Source organism: Hyperolius riggenbachi, chromosome 2 (genome assembly GCF_040937935.1).
Source record: "Hyperolius riggenbachi isolate aHypRig1 chromosome 2, aHypRig1.pri, whole genome shotgun sequence".
In the NCBI taxonomy this organism is placed as follows: Eukaryota; Metazoa; Chordata; class Amphibia; order Anura; family Hyperoliidae; genus Hyperolius; species Hyperolius riggenbachi.
In genome coordinates, this window is record NC_090647.1 from 327280562 (window position 1) to 327294100 (window position 13539).

Genomic DNA, 13539 nt, shown 5'->3' on the forward strand with positions numbered 1-13539 from the left:
ACTTGTTACTAAAAAGATTTCTTCCATCAAACAGAATTTTAAACACATTTTGTTGGAAGCTGGGATCAGCAGACTAGATTTGATTTTTTTTTTTTTTTTTTTAACAGACCAATTCACTGTCATGGCAAAAAGCCTGGCATATTAAGTGGACTGGACAAAATCTATAGCCGCTTCCCTAATAAACTTAGAGACAATATGAACGTTCTCTAAGCTGCCAGGATAGAATCAGAATCCTTGTCCACTTCCGTGGCAACTGAAGATAGAGCCAGGGCTGGTTTACATGCCCCTCCAGTCGTCGTATACACCATTGTTAAATCTATATCACGTTTATGGCCTAGGACATCTTAAAAAGTAATCAAGACTTTTAACCTTACATGGCATGCAAGACACCTGACTGACATGTCCACCATGGAAGCGAACGCTAGGACTGGAGAATTTTCTTGAAGAAAAAGGATGATGTTTGGAAAGTCTGCTTTTTCAGATAGGACTTTCTCCTTACCTTTTCCCATTCATCTTTATTTGATCTCATTCAAGACAGGAAAGGAGAATGATAATTATTTCAGACGTTGCTTATCCTGGAGAAGGGTTTCCTCTTCCCAGTGAATGGCTTCACAGATGGTTTGGATAAAGGAGAAATAGAAACCAGATATCTGTATGCTCACTCTCATTGGATTCATGCTAAACCATAGATAATTGAGGATATTCAGTATCTTCATTGATTTGCTGGGAGGATGCTTGGGGACCAAAGAGCCTTCATAGTAGTCCACTGATTCCTGGACAGCCTGCTTTATCATCTTGGATGTGTGCATCTGGTGGAACTCTTGCTCTTTTCCCATGTGGTGGAAACAGATCTACTTTACTGATTTCCCTGGCCTGGTTCTGTCGCCACAAACCCAGCAATCTGGGGGGCTATGGTGCCTTTAACTGGGACCTGATCCTCCAGTTCCCAGGCAGGTTATTTACCTGCTCCTTGAGCAGTATCCTGAGTGATGATATAAAGATCTAAAGCAGGATCTTAAATGATGACAAAGAACTAATGTCCTAGAACTGTGGTGGGAACTTGCCCTCCATTGTTCTCTTCTTCCTGGGCTTGTATATAAAAAAGTACAGCCCATTTATGGAAGGTGTGCTCTCTTTATTTGTAGAAAAGCGGGGTCACTTACCTGTATGACTCTTACCTATTGACCTTAGAATTATCTGTTTCTGGCACAGTGTGATCCAGAATGCAGTCCAACGGACCGCAAGAGATGAAATAAGTAAGATAAGAGGTACATGAAACGTTGCAGAAAATAAGAAATCAGATAATACTTTCATGCAAGGAATGCTATGTCATTTATATTGCACATAGTACACAATACTGTTCATATAACTGTTTATAATGAGCATGGCAGATGATAAAATATAGTACATAGTGCTACCAAGATGCTTGGAATAACTTACCTCCTCCTGCAGCTTGAGAAGCATTACATCAGAGGGACAGCAAATAATAGTGCCTTTACCTTTAAGCCAGACATAGAGGGAGGTAGTGTTGCAGGCAGCACAGTCCTGTGTGTATCCAGCCTTGTGAGAGGAGGGGAGGAGAGCTCAGCTGTGAGGAGATCTCTGCTGTGTCCAGAGCAGGGATTGGAGAGCAGTTACTGCAAACACTTCCTGGTCTGATGGCTGTGCGTTCCAAGCTGAAATGCACTCGAAGCCATGTGCTTCAGAGCCTTTCACTGTGAGACAGGTGAGTGGAATCACACTGAACACTCAGCAGCACTGAATACCCAGCAGGAGAGGCTGAACTATGCCTCACATAATGGAGCCTGGGCAGTCAGCAGACAGAGCAAGAGATACAGGTGAGAGGGATCACACTGATCATTCAGCAGCACTGAATACCCAGCAGAGAGGCTGAACTATTCCTCACATAATGGAGCCTGAGCAGTCAGCAGACAGAGCAAGAGATACAGGTGAGAGGGATCACACTGAACACTCCGCAGCACCAAACACCCAGCAGGAGAAGCTGAACTATGCACCACTAACCTGTGCAACAGCAGACAGGAAGAAAAAAAGGTGAGAAGGATCACACTGTGCTCTGCAATCGTATTTAAGTCATGCAGAGCAGCCATAAAGGGGGGAAAAGATCATTTAGATCAAGCTCCCACCATCACCCCAGATATAAGGTCCCTGAATAATTTGACATTTAGTCATGACAACAGGGCTGCGACCAGGAGAGGCTGAACCTGGCCGGAACGCCGCAGGAATGTCGGCGAGGTAAGAGTAAAATAAAAATAAATAGCGATGAAACACTAAGGAACCTGTTCGGAGGTGAGGACAAAAATGAGAATGCTGCTCGCTAGGGGTCACTTTCTTTTATAGCTAAGGTCCTGTTAATTGGTAGGGGTGGGGCTTAACCCATATGTATGCTGCCATGGAGGCATATGGAAATAGTGTTTTGTGAACTCTTCCCCATAGTTGTGACAATAGTCATATGGGGTGTTGACTTAGCAAATAATCAAATCATTATCCAGACTGATAAGAAGGATGTGATGTATTCAATTCACTGTTTGTCAGCTAAAGATAGCCATACATCTAGCGATGATGGGCAGATTCGACTAAGAGACAAATCTCTCTCTAATCAAATCTGATTAGAGAGAGATCTGTCGGCTACCAATCCACCGCAGGCCTATTCCGATCAATTTTATGTTGAAATCGATCTGGAATCAGCCTTGTGACTAGCCCCACGTGGTTGCCAGCGTACACAAGTCTGGAACAAGAGGCGAAAACGGGCACGGTAATGTATAGTGCACTGGGCGGGCACATTTAACATTAGGGGGGAAAGCGTCAGGTGTTTGTCACGTTTGTCGCTCGTCCCAAAATTGCTTGTCATTAATGGTGAGCATGCACTTGGCAGCACCGATTTTCATCCGTTTTGATAATTATTGAATCGGATGGTCAATTGGCCACCAAGTCAATAAATGCATGGGCACCTTAAAGGTAATCTGAAGTGAAAATATAGTTATTATATAATAAATTGTAGGTGTGGTACAGCTAATGCTGGGCATACACTGAATGCGCCAGAATCGAGCCAGTGGCTCGATGCCGGCGCGTCACCGCTCGTCCACGCGTGCGGATCGATTCCCGCTCGTCCCCGAGGGCACTTCCTTCTCAGCGCTTCGTTTTTGCCTATTGTCCACCCGCGGGGATCGAGCCGGGAATCGATCCACGCGGCGATCGGACATGTCGGAAATTATCCATCGAGCCATCAGCGGCTCGATTGATAAGAAGAATCTGGGCCGTGTATGCCCAGCATAAGAAATAGAACTTTAGTAGCAAAGAACAGAATCTGATCTTGTTTACAGTACAGGAAGAGTTAAGAAACTTCACTTGTTATCTATCCAAAAGAGCTTCTCTGAACTCTCTGACCCATCTTGAGTCTGAGACAGTCCTATTTTCTAAAGCACTTATACATCAAATAAACCGTGAAAGACAACTTCAGATACAGTAGCAAGAAAAAGTATGTGAACCCTTTGGAATTATATGGATTTCTGCACAAATTGGTCATAAAATGTGATCGGATCTTCATCTAAGTCACAACAATAGTTAATAACAGTCTGCTTAAACTAATACCACACAAATAATTAAATGCTTCCATGTTTTGTATAGAACACACCATGTAAACATTCACAGTGCAGGTGGAAAAAGTATATGAACCCTTGGATTTAATAACTGGTTGCACCGTCTTTGGCAGCAATAACTTCAACCAAACGTTTCCTGTAGTTGCAGATCAGATGTGCACAATAGTCAGGAGTAATTCATGGGATGTCTGGTGTAAATCACTTTCTTTAGGTCATGCCACAGCATCTCAATTGGGTTGATGCAATGTTATTAACCACTTGAGGACCTAGGGCTTTCTACCCCTTAAGGACCGGCCACTTTTTTTCCATTCAGACCACTGCAGCTTTCACGGTTTATTGCTCGCTCATACAACCTACCACCTAAATGAATTTTGGCTCCTTTTCTTGTCACTAATAAAGCTTTCTTTTGGTGCTATTTGATTGCTCCTGCGATTTTTACTTTTTATTATATTCATCAAAAAAGACATGAATTTTGGCAAAAAAATGATTTTTTTAACTTTCTGTGCTGACATTTTTCAAATAAAGTAAAATTTCTGTATACATGCAGCGCGAAAAATGTGGACAAACATGTTTTGGATAAAAAAAACCCATTCAGTGTATATTTATTGGTTTGGGTAAAAGTTATAGCGTTTACAAACTATGGTGCAAAAAGTGAATTTTCCCATTTTCAAGCATCTCTGACTTTTCTGACCACCTGTCATGTTTCATGAGGGGCTAGAATTCCAGGATAGTATAAATACCCCCCAAATGACCCCATTTTGGAAAGAAGACATTCCAAAGTATTCACTGAGAGGCATAATGAGTTCATAGAAGATATTATTTTTTGTCACAAGTAAGCGGAAAATGACACTTTGTGACCAAAAAAAAAAAAAAAAATTTCCATTTCTTCTAACTTGCGACAAAAAAAAATGAAATCTGCCACGGACTCACCATGCCCCTCTCTGAATACCTTGAAGGGTCTACTTTCCAAAATGGGTCATTTGTGGGGTGTGTTTACTGTCCTGACATTTTGGGGGGTGCTAAATTGTAAGCACCCCTGTAAAGCCTAAAGGGGCTCATTGAACTTTGGACCCCTTAGCGCAGTTAGGCTGCAAAAAAGTGCCACACGTGGTATTGCCATACTCAGGAGAAGTAGTATAATGTGTTTTGGGGTGTATTTTTACACATACCCATGCTGGGTGGGAGAAATATCTCTGTAAATGACAATTTGTTAATTTTTTTTACACACAATTGTCCATTTACAGAGATCTTTCTCCCACTCAGCATGGGTATGTGTAAAAATACACCCCAAAACACATTATACTACTTCTCCTGAGTACGGCGATACCACATGTGTGGCACTTTTTTGCACCCTAACTGCACTAAAGGGCCCAAAGTCCAATGAGTACCTTTAGGATTTCACAGGTCATTTTGAGAAATTTCGTTTCAAGACTACTCCTCACGGTTTAGGGCCCCTAAAATGCCAGGGCAGTATAGAAACCCCACAAATGACCCCATTTTAGAAAGAAGACACCCCAAGGTATTCCGTTAGAAGTATGGTGAGTTCATAGAAGATTTTATTTTTTGTCACAAGTTAGCGGAAAATGACACTTTGTGAAAAAACACAATTAAAATCAATTTCCGCTAACTTGTGACAAAAAATAAAATCTTCTATGAACTCGCTATACTACTAATGGAATACCTTGGGGTGTCTTCTTTCTAAAATGGGGTCATTTGTGGGGTTCCTATACTGCCCTGGCATTTTAGGGGCCCTAAACCGTGAGGAGTAGTCTTGAAACGAAATTTCTCAAAATGACCTGTGAAATCCTAAAGGTACTCATTGGACTTTGGACCCTTTAGCGCAGTTAGGGTGCAAAAAAGTGCCACACATGTGGTATCGCCGTACTCGGGAGAAGTAGTACAATGTGTTTTGGGGTGTATTTTTACACATACCCATGCTGGGTGGGAGAAATACCTCTGTAAATGGACAATTGTGTGTAAAAAAATCAAAAGATTGTCATTTACAGAGGTATTTCTCCCACCCAGCATGGATATGTGTAAAAATACACCCCAAAACACATTATACTACTTCTCCCGAGTACGGTGATACCACATGTGTGGCACTTTTTTGCACCCTAACTGCACTAAGGGGCCCAAAGTCCAATGAGTACCTTTAGGATTTCACAGGTCATTTTTGTTTCAAGACTACTCCTCACGGTTTAGGGCCCCTAAAATGCCAGGGCAGTATAGGAACCCCACTAATGACCCCATTTTAGAAAGAAGACACCCCAAGGTATTCCGTTAGGAGTATGGTGAGTTCATAGAAGTTTTTATTTTTTTGTCACAAGTTAGCGGAAATTGATTTTAATTGTTTTTTTTCACAAAGTGTCATTTTCCGCTAACTTGTGACAAAAAATAAAATCTTCTATGAACTCACCATACTCCTAACGGAATACCTTTGGGTGTCTTCTTTCTAGAATGGGGTCATTTGTGGGGTTCCTATACTGCCCTGACATTTTAGGGGCCCTAAATCGTGAGGAGTAGTCTTGAAACCAAATGTCGCAAAATGACCTGTGAAATCCTAAAGGTACTCATTGGACTTTGGGCCCCTTAGCGTACTTAGGGTGTCACACATGTGGTACCGCCGTACTCAGGAGAAGTAGTATAATGCGTTTTGGGGTGTATTTTTACACATACCCATGCTAAGTGGGAGAAATATCTCTGTATATGTCAATTGTTTGATTTTTTTACACACAATTGTCCATTTACATAGAAATTTCTCCCACCCAGCATGGGTATGTGTAAAAATAAACCCCAAAACACATTATACTACTTTTCCTGAGTACGGCGGTACCACATGTGTGACACTTTTTTGCAGCCTAGGTGCGCTAAGGGGCCCAACGTCCTATTCACAGGTCATTTTGAGGCATTTGTTTTCTAGACTACTCCCCACGGTTTAGGGCCCCTAAAATGCCAGGGCAGTATAGGAACCCCACAAGTGACCCCATTTTAGAAAGACGACACCCCAAGGTATTCCGTTAGGGGTATGGTGAGTTCATAGAAGATTTTATTTTTTGTCACAAGTTAGTGAAAAATGACACTTTGTGAAAAAAAAACAATAAAAATCAATTTCCGCTAACTTTTGACAAAAAATAAAATCTTCTATGAACTCATCATACACCTAACAGAATACCTTGGGGTGTCTTTTTTTCTAAAATGGGGTCACTTGTGGGGTTCCTATACCGCCCTGGCATTTTACGGGCCCAAAACCGTGAGTAGTCTGGAAACCAAATGTCTCAAAATGACTGTTCAGGGGTATAAGCATCTGCAAATTTTGATGACAGGTGGTCTATGAGGGGGCGAATTTTGTGGAACCGGTCATAAGCAGGGTGGCCTTTTAGATGACAGGTTGTATTGGGCCTGATCTGATGGATAGGAGTGCTAGGGGGGTGACAGGAGGTGATTGATGGGTGTCTCAGGGGGTGGTTAGAGGGGAAAATAGATGCAATCAATGCACTGTGGAGGTGATCGGAAGGGGGTCTGAGGGGGATCTGAGGGTTTGGCCGAGTGATCAGGAGCCCACACGGGGCAAATTAGGGCCTGATCTGATGGGTAGGTGTGCTAGGGGGTGACAGGAGGTGATTGATGGGTGTCTCAAGGTGTGATTAGAGGGGGGAATAGATGCAAGCAATGCACTGGCGAGGTGATCAGGGCTGGGGTCTGAGGGCATTCTGAGGGTGTGGGCGGGTGATTGAGTGCCCTAGGGGCAGATAGGGGTCTAATCTGATAGGTAGCAGTGACAGGGGGTGATTGATGGGTAATTAGTGGGTGTTTAGGGTAGAGAACAGATGTAAACACTGCACTTGGGAGGTGATCGGACGTCGGATCTGCGGGCGATCAGATTGCCCGCAAGGGGCAGGTTAGGGGCTGATTGATGGGTGGCAGTGACAGCGGGTGATTGATGGGTGGCAGTGACAGGGGGTGATTGATGGGTGGCAGTGACAGGGGGTGATTGATGGGTGATTGATAGGTGATTGACAGGTAATCAGTGGGTTATTACAGGGGAGAACAGATGTAAATATTGCACTGGCGAATTGATAAGGGGGGGTCTGAGGGCAATCTGAGCGTGTAGGCGGGTGATTGGGTGCCCGCAAAGGGGCAGATTAGGGTCTGATCTGATGGGTAACAGTGACAGGTGGTGATAGGGGGTGATTGATGGGTGATTGATTGGTAATTAGTGGGTGTTTAGAGGAGAGAATAGATGTAAACGCTGCGCTTGGGTGGTGATCTGATGTCGGATCTGCGGGCGATCTATTGGTGTGGGTGGGTGATCAGATTGCCCGCAAGGGGCAGGTTAGGGGCTGATTGTTGGGTGGCAGTGACAGGGGGTGATTGATGGGTGATAGGTGATTGGCAGGTGATTGACAGGTGATCAGTGGGTTATTACAGGGAAGGACAGATGTAAATAATGCCCTGGCGAATTGATAAGGGGGGGGGGTCTGAGGGCAATCTGAGCGTGTGGGCGGGTGATTGGTTGCCCGCAAGGGGCAGATTAGGGTCTGATCTGATAGGTAACAGTGACAGGTGGTGATAGGGGGTGATTGATGGGTGATTGATGGGTAATTAGTGAGTGTTTAGAGAAGATAACAGATGTAAACAATACATTTGGGAGGTAATCTGACGGCGGGTTTGCGGGCGATCTAATGGTGTGGGTGGGTGATCAGATTGCCCGCAAGGGGCAGGTTAGGGGCTGATTGATGGGTGGCAGTGACAGGGGGTGATTGGCAGGTAAATGACAGGTGATCAGTGGGTTATTACAGGGAAGAACAGATGTAATTAATGCACTGGTGAATTGATAAGGGGGGGTCAGAGGGCAATCTGAGCGTGTGGGCGGGTGATTGGGTGCCCACAAGGGGCAGATTAGGGTCTGATCTGATAGGTAAAAGTGACAGGTGGTGATAGGGGGTGATTGATGGGTAATTAGTGGGTGTTTAGAGGAGAGAATAGATGTAAACAATGGATTTGGGAGGTGATCTGATGTCGGATCTGCGGGCGATCTATTGGTGTGGGGGGGTGATCAGATTGCCCGCAAGGGGCAGGTTAGGGGCTGATTGATGGGTGGCAGTGACAGGGGGTGATTGACGGGTGATTGACGGGTGATTGACAGGTGATTGACAGGTGATCAGGGGGGATAGATGCATACAGTACATGGGGGGGGGGGGTCTGGGGAGAATCTGAGGGGTGGGGGGGTGATCAGGAGGGAGTAGGGGGCAGGGGGGGGATAAAAAAAAAATAGCGTTGACAGATAGTGACAGAGAGTGATTGATGGGTGATTAGGGGGTGATTGGGTGCAAACAGGGGTCTGGGGGGTGGGCAGGGGGGGGTCTGATGGGTGCTGTGGGCGATCTGGGGCAGGGGGGGGGGGAAATCAGTGTGCTTGGTGCAGACTAGGGTGGCTGCAGCCTGCCCTGGTGGTCCCTCGGACACTGGGACCACCAGGGCAGGAGGCAGCCTGTATAATACACTTTGTAAACATTACAAAGTGTATTATACACTTTGTATGCGGCGATCGTCGGGTTAACATCCCGCCGGCGCTTCCCATATGGCCGGCGGGATGTTGCGGCGGGTGAGCGGCGCCAGGCGGAGGCGGAGGATCGCGTCACAGATGACGCGATCGCTCCGCCCATGCCCCTACAAGGACCGCCGCCATTTGTCTATACGGCGGTCCTTGCGCGGTCCACTTCCCGGCCGCCTCTGTGCGTTAGGCGGTCGGGAAGTGGTTAAAAAAAAAAAAGCTATATAACTGAAAATAAAAATGAGACTATTTTCTTTGCTACTAATGTTTTATGAATTATCTGTACTACACATACAATTAATTATATCAAAAGGTGTTTTTTCCCACTTCAGTGTCACTTTAAGTCCCCTTTGGTGCTTAAGTTGTTGAGATTTTTAGTGCTGCATTGTCTCAAACACCTACATTTGGTTAAAAGCCAATTATCTCCCTGGGAGATTAAATGATATAGCCAATGCTTTATCTTGGCAGAAACGTAAAGAATTTTGGGACCTGCTGCCAGAAGCGGCCAAGTTCAGAACCCCCTGCCCAGAATTCTTGTGGGGAATTGTCTGAGAATGGGAAATGCGTATAATAAAAATTCTGTGGCTCCTGCCACACAGGAATGTTATTCAGATACCTACAGAAGATGGTGCGAATTTGCAAAGGATTTAGCAATGTCCCCGGTGGAGAATTCCCATGATCTTTAATTTTGCTAGATCTGTAACCTTGCTAGTAGTTTGATGAGCATTTCTCAGTTATACAGATCTTTGGACAAGATTTCCTTCTTTAGGAAGTTGTCGGGGTCCCCAGCATGCAAATCCTGTTTGGATCAAACAGTTCATAAAAGGCTACAGGAAGGCATGGTCGGTACTGGAAAAAAGGTGGCCTATTACAGTTGCTTTACTGGAGGATTAGTGTGTGTCCTTGATAAGGTATACGCTTCAGAGTTTGAAGCCACTCTTAATAAAAACTGTTTCTCTTGAGGCATTGCAGATTGAAAAGTACTCCGATGGGCTTAATGGTGGGGGATGTCATTATTATTGAAGATAGGCTACAGATCACTCTCAGGAAGTCAAAAACAGACCAACATGCTAGAGAGTTTCAAATTTCCATTTATAGAATTATAGATTCTCCTATTTGTCCAGTACCTTTGGTGTCCAACTTTATGTTCTGCCGTCCGTTGTCTATCTCCTTTTTCTGTCATGTTGATGGAACACCACTTTCTCAATTCCAATTTAATGTGCAGTATTTGGGATTACAGGATTTAAGATTTACTTTCATTTGTTCGATTTTTTTTTGTCACATAGGTAGCTAAGAATCCCATTCATTTAAAATTTATGTTCGGCCTGCTTTAGCTGTTTACTAATGCGTTGTTTTATTTTGCAGGACGGCGCCATGTGGTTTGGCTCATTGGAAATTTCTTTTTGTTTTGGGCCCACAACTGAGCTCAGGCCAGGCCTTATGATGTAAATTTATCGTTAGATACTGTATGTATAATTTCACTTTGTATTGGAAAGGATTGAGAGGGATGAGATGGGGTAGCTTTAATGAGGAGATTCAGAGACTTCAGGCATGTTGGACAACCTCAGATTGTATTGTCACCCATTTAGGTGGTAATGATCTGTGTAAGGTTAGCGCTTTGGCATTGATACACAAAGTAAAGGAATATTTTTCTGCATTATGAGCAACATTCCCTGGGGTGGTTTTGATTTACTCCAAAATTATAATTGTATTAATTATGTTAACTCTTGTGTGCCCCCCCCCCTTATTAAGGGTATCTAGAAAATGCCCCCTGTCACAGACCGCAAGGCCGGTCTGCGGATGGGGTAAATCGATCAGCGTCAGAAATCCTCTCACACGGTCATTTGTTCATCACGAAGGGTAACCCGCGTTTGCAATTTGATGAACTGACTCGCGAAAGGAGCGTTCGGATGCCAACGGATTCACCTCACACATACAATTCAAAGATCTGCCACCAAGCGAGTTACACAGCCCGCTACTGTAATTATACTAGGACTTGGAGAATGCTCTATTAACCCCTAGCAGTATGCAGGAACCTGGGTCAGATCGTTATATCTGGGCCGGGTTCTCGCATACGGGTTATAAAGGTATACTTCTATTAAACACAGGGTAGCGATTTCCGTGGAATAGGTATGATTGTGTATGTTCAGCAACAGGTCATAACCGCTAAACTATTTTTAAAACGTTTAATAACAAAAATGCATTACATACAGTTATATACACAAATTAATATATACACACAGAGCTTAAAAATAAAAAGGAATAAAATCAGAAAATTCTTACTTAGTTATGCTGAGCAGTCCATTTGAAGAATGAAGGAAAAGAGTCCAGTTTAAAAGTAGGCATTCAGGTTAAGAGTCTTTGAACACTGCAGGCGCTGGCTCTCCTTAAAGAGAGTCTGAAGCGAGAATAAATCTCGCTTCAGACCTCAGAGTTAGCAGGGGCATGTGTGCCCCTGCTAAACCGCCGCTATACCGCGGCTTAACGGGGGTCCCTGATCCCCCAAATCCCCTCCGTAATGCGGGGGAGCGCTTCCTGGTTGGGGCAGGGCTAACCGCCACAGCCCTGCCCCACGCGCGTCTGTCAGCACGTATCTCCGCCTCTCCCCCGCCCCTCTCAGTCTTCCTTCACTGAGAGGGGCGGGGGAGAAGCGGCGATGCACCACTGACAGACGCGACTGGAGGCAGGGCTGCAGCCGTTAGCCCTGCCTCCAGGAGCGACCAAGTCTGCGAACAAGTGTCGCAGTGGGGGGTTTGGGGGTCAAGGGACCCCCGTTTAGCGTCGCTATTGCGGCGGTTTAGCAGGGGCACACGTGCCCCTGCTAACTATGAGCTCTGAAGCGAGATTTATTCTCGCTTCAGAGTCTCTTTAAGCGCCTGCATGGACGTTCCTAGTCGATGGAATTTGGAGAACTGAGGGAGGGGTCCCTCGCAACCACTTTTGACTGACCTGAGTTTTGGGCTGTCACTACCTGGAAAGTAGGTGTGTTTCAGGCGGGGTTACCTCCTAATCAGCAGGTTGCCGCCCACAGACTCAGAGCAGAAAATGTACCAATAATTAATAATCTGTGTAACTCCGCCCCAGATTGGCGCATCGCAAATCCGAGGCTATATTCATAAGCGGCCTGCGACCCTGTATTAAATGAGGCTATACACGCCTAGTCTATCGCATTCGCTTTACGCAGGCCGGATACAGTGGTTTCTCTACTGATTCCTGATAGCTAGGAAATTGCAATTCATGTGAATGATAGAACGGATTTCTAGGTATCAGGAAATGTGTTTTTTGTCTTGCTGTGCCAAACCTATTTTGAATTATTAATAAATTAGAGTTCTCTTTGTTTGAAGCTTATGAGTTTGGCGGGTATCTTCTTATCTTACTGGTTCGAGCTGGTTTTCTTTTGGGGGAAGGCTGAATCAGGAAATGGCCCTCGGCAGGGGGTCAGCCAGGCATGAAACTCTTTGCTGACCTGACACAGGATGTGGGTGAGGGGATTTTTGCTTTCAGTGAGACGAGCAAAAGGAAAGGTATTTGTTCTATTCTACACAGGACTGATAGTATTTGTGCGGGACCATACGAAAATCGTAGGCGATTACGCACACGACTTTCCGTAATGTCCATCACACCCCCCCTCCCCAAGTATAGATAGCCAGAGAGGTCCACAAATATAGGTAGGAAGAGAGTGCTCCCTCTTTTATAGGTAGCCAAAGAGTGCCCCCACTAGTGCACATAGCCAGAGATTGCTCAGCCCCCACCCTCAGGAGCCTCCTGCATCACATACCTGCTGGACACAAGGTTAGGCCTCCTGCACACTCCAAATCTGATTTGCGATTCCAATTTTCCCTGTATGCTATCAAAACGAAAAGAAAAATGCAGCATGCAGTACAGATTAAAAATCACAAATCAGAATTGCATGTAAAATTGGGTCAAAATTGCAAATCGGAATCGCATGTAGTGTGCAAGAGGCCTTACAGCGCCCACTTTCCCCAGTGGTGATGAATGCTCGGCCATCAGGGCTCAGCTGAAAATGTTGAGCCATGATGGCCGATGTCAGTTTACAGCTCTGCTGATCAAAGCCTAAAGGTTGCCACATACTATGCAATCTGACTGTACAATCAATCACCAATTTTACCACTTTCATGTAGTATAAGAGGCTAACTGAAAAATATATCCAAGTCACAGTGAATCTATTGCTATTATACTACATGGATAAGATAAGATAATGGTAAAATAAGAGACTAGTAGAAATACACTTTTGTCATTTCACTCTACACATACAGTATGTACAGTATATAAAAGGAACAGGTCTTTTTGTTCCCATTCCCCATGGAGTTCCACTTTAATTACAATGATAACCAATAATCTGAGTTG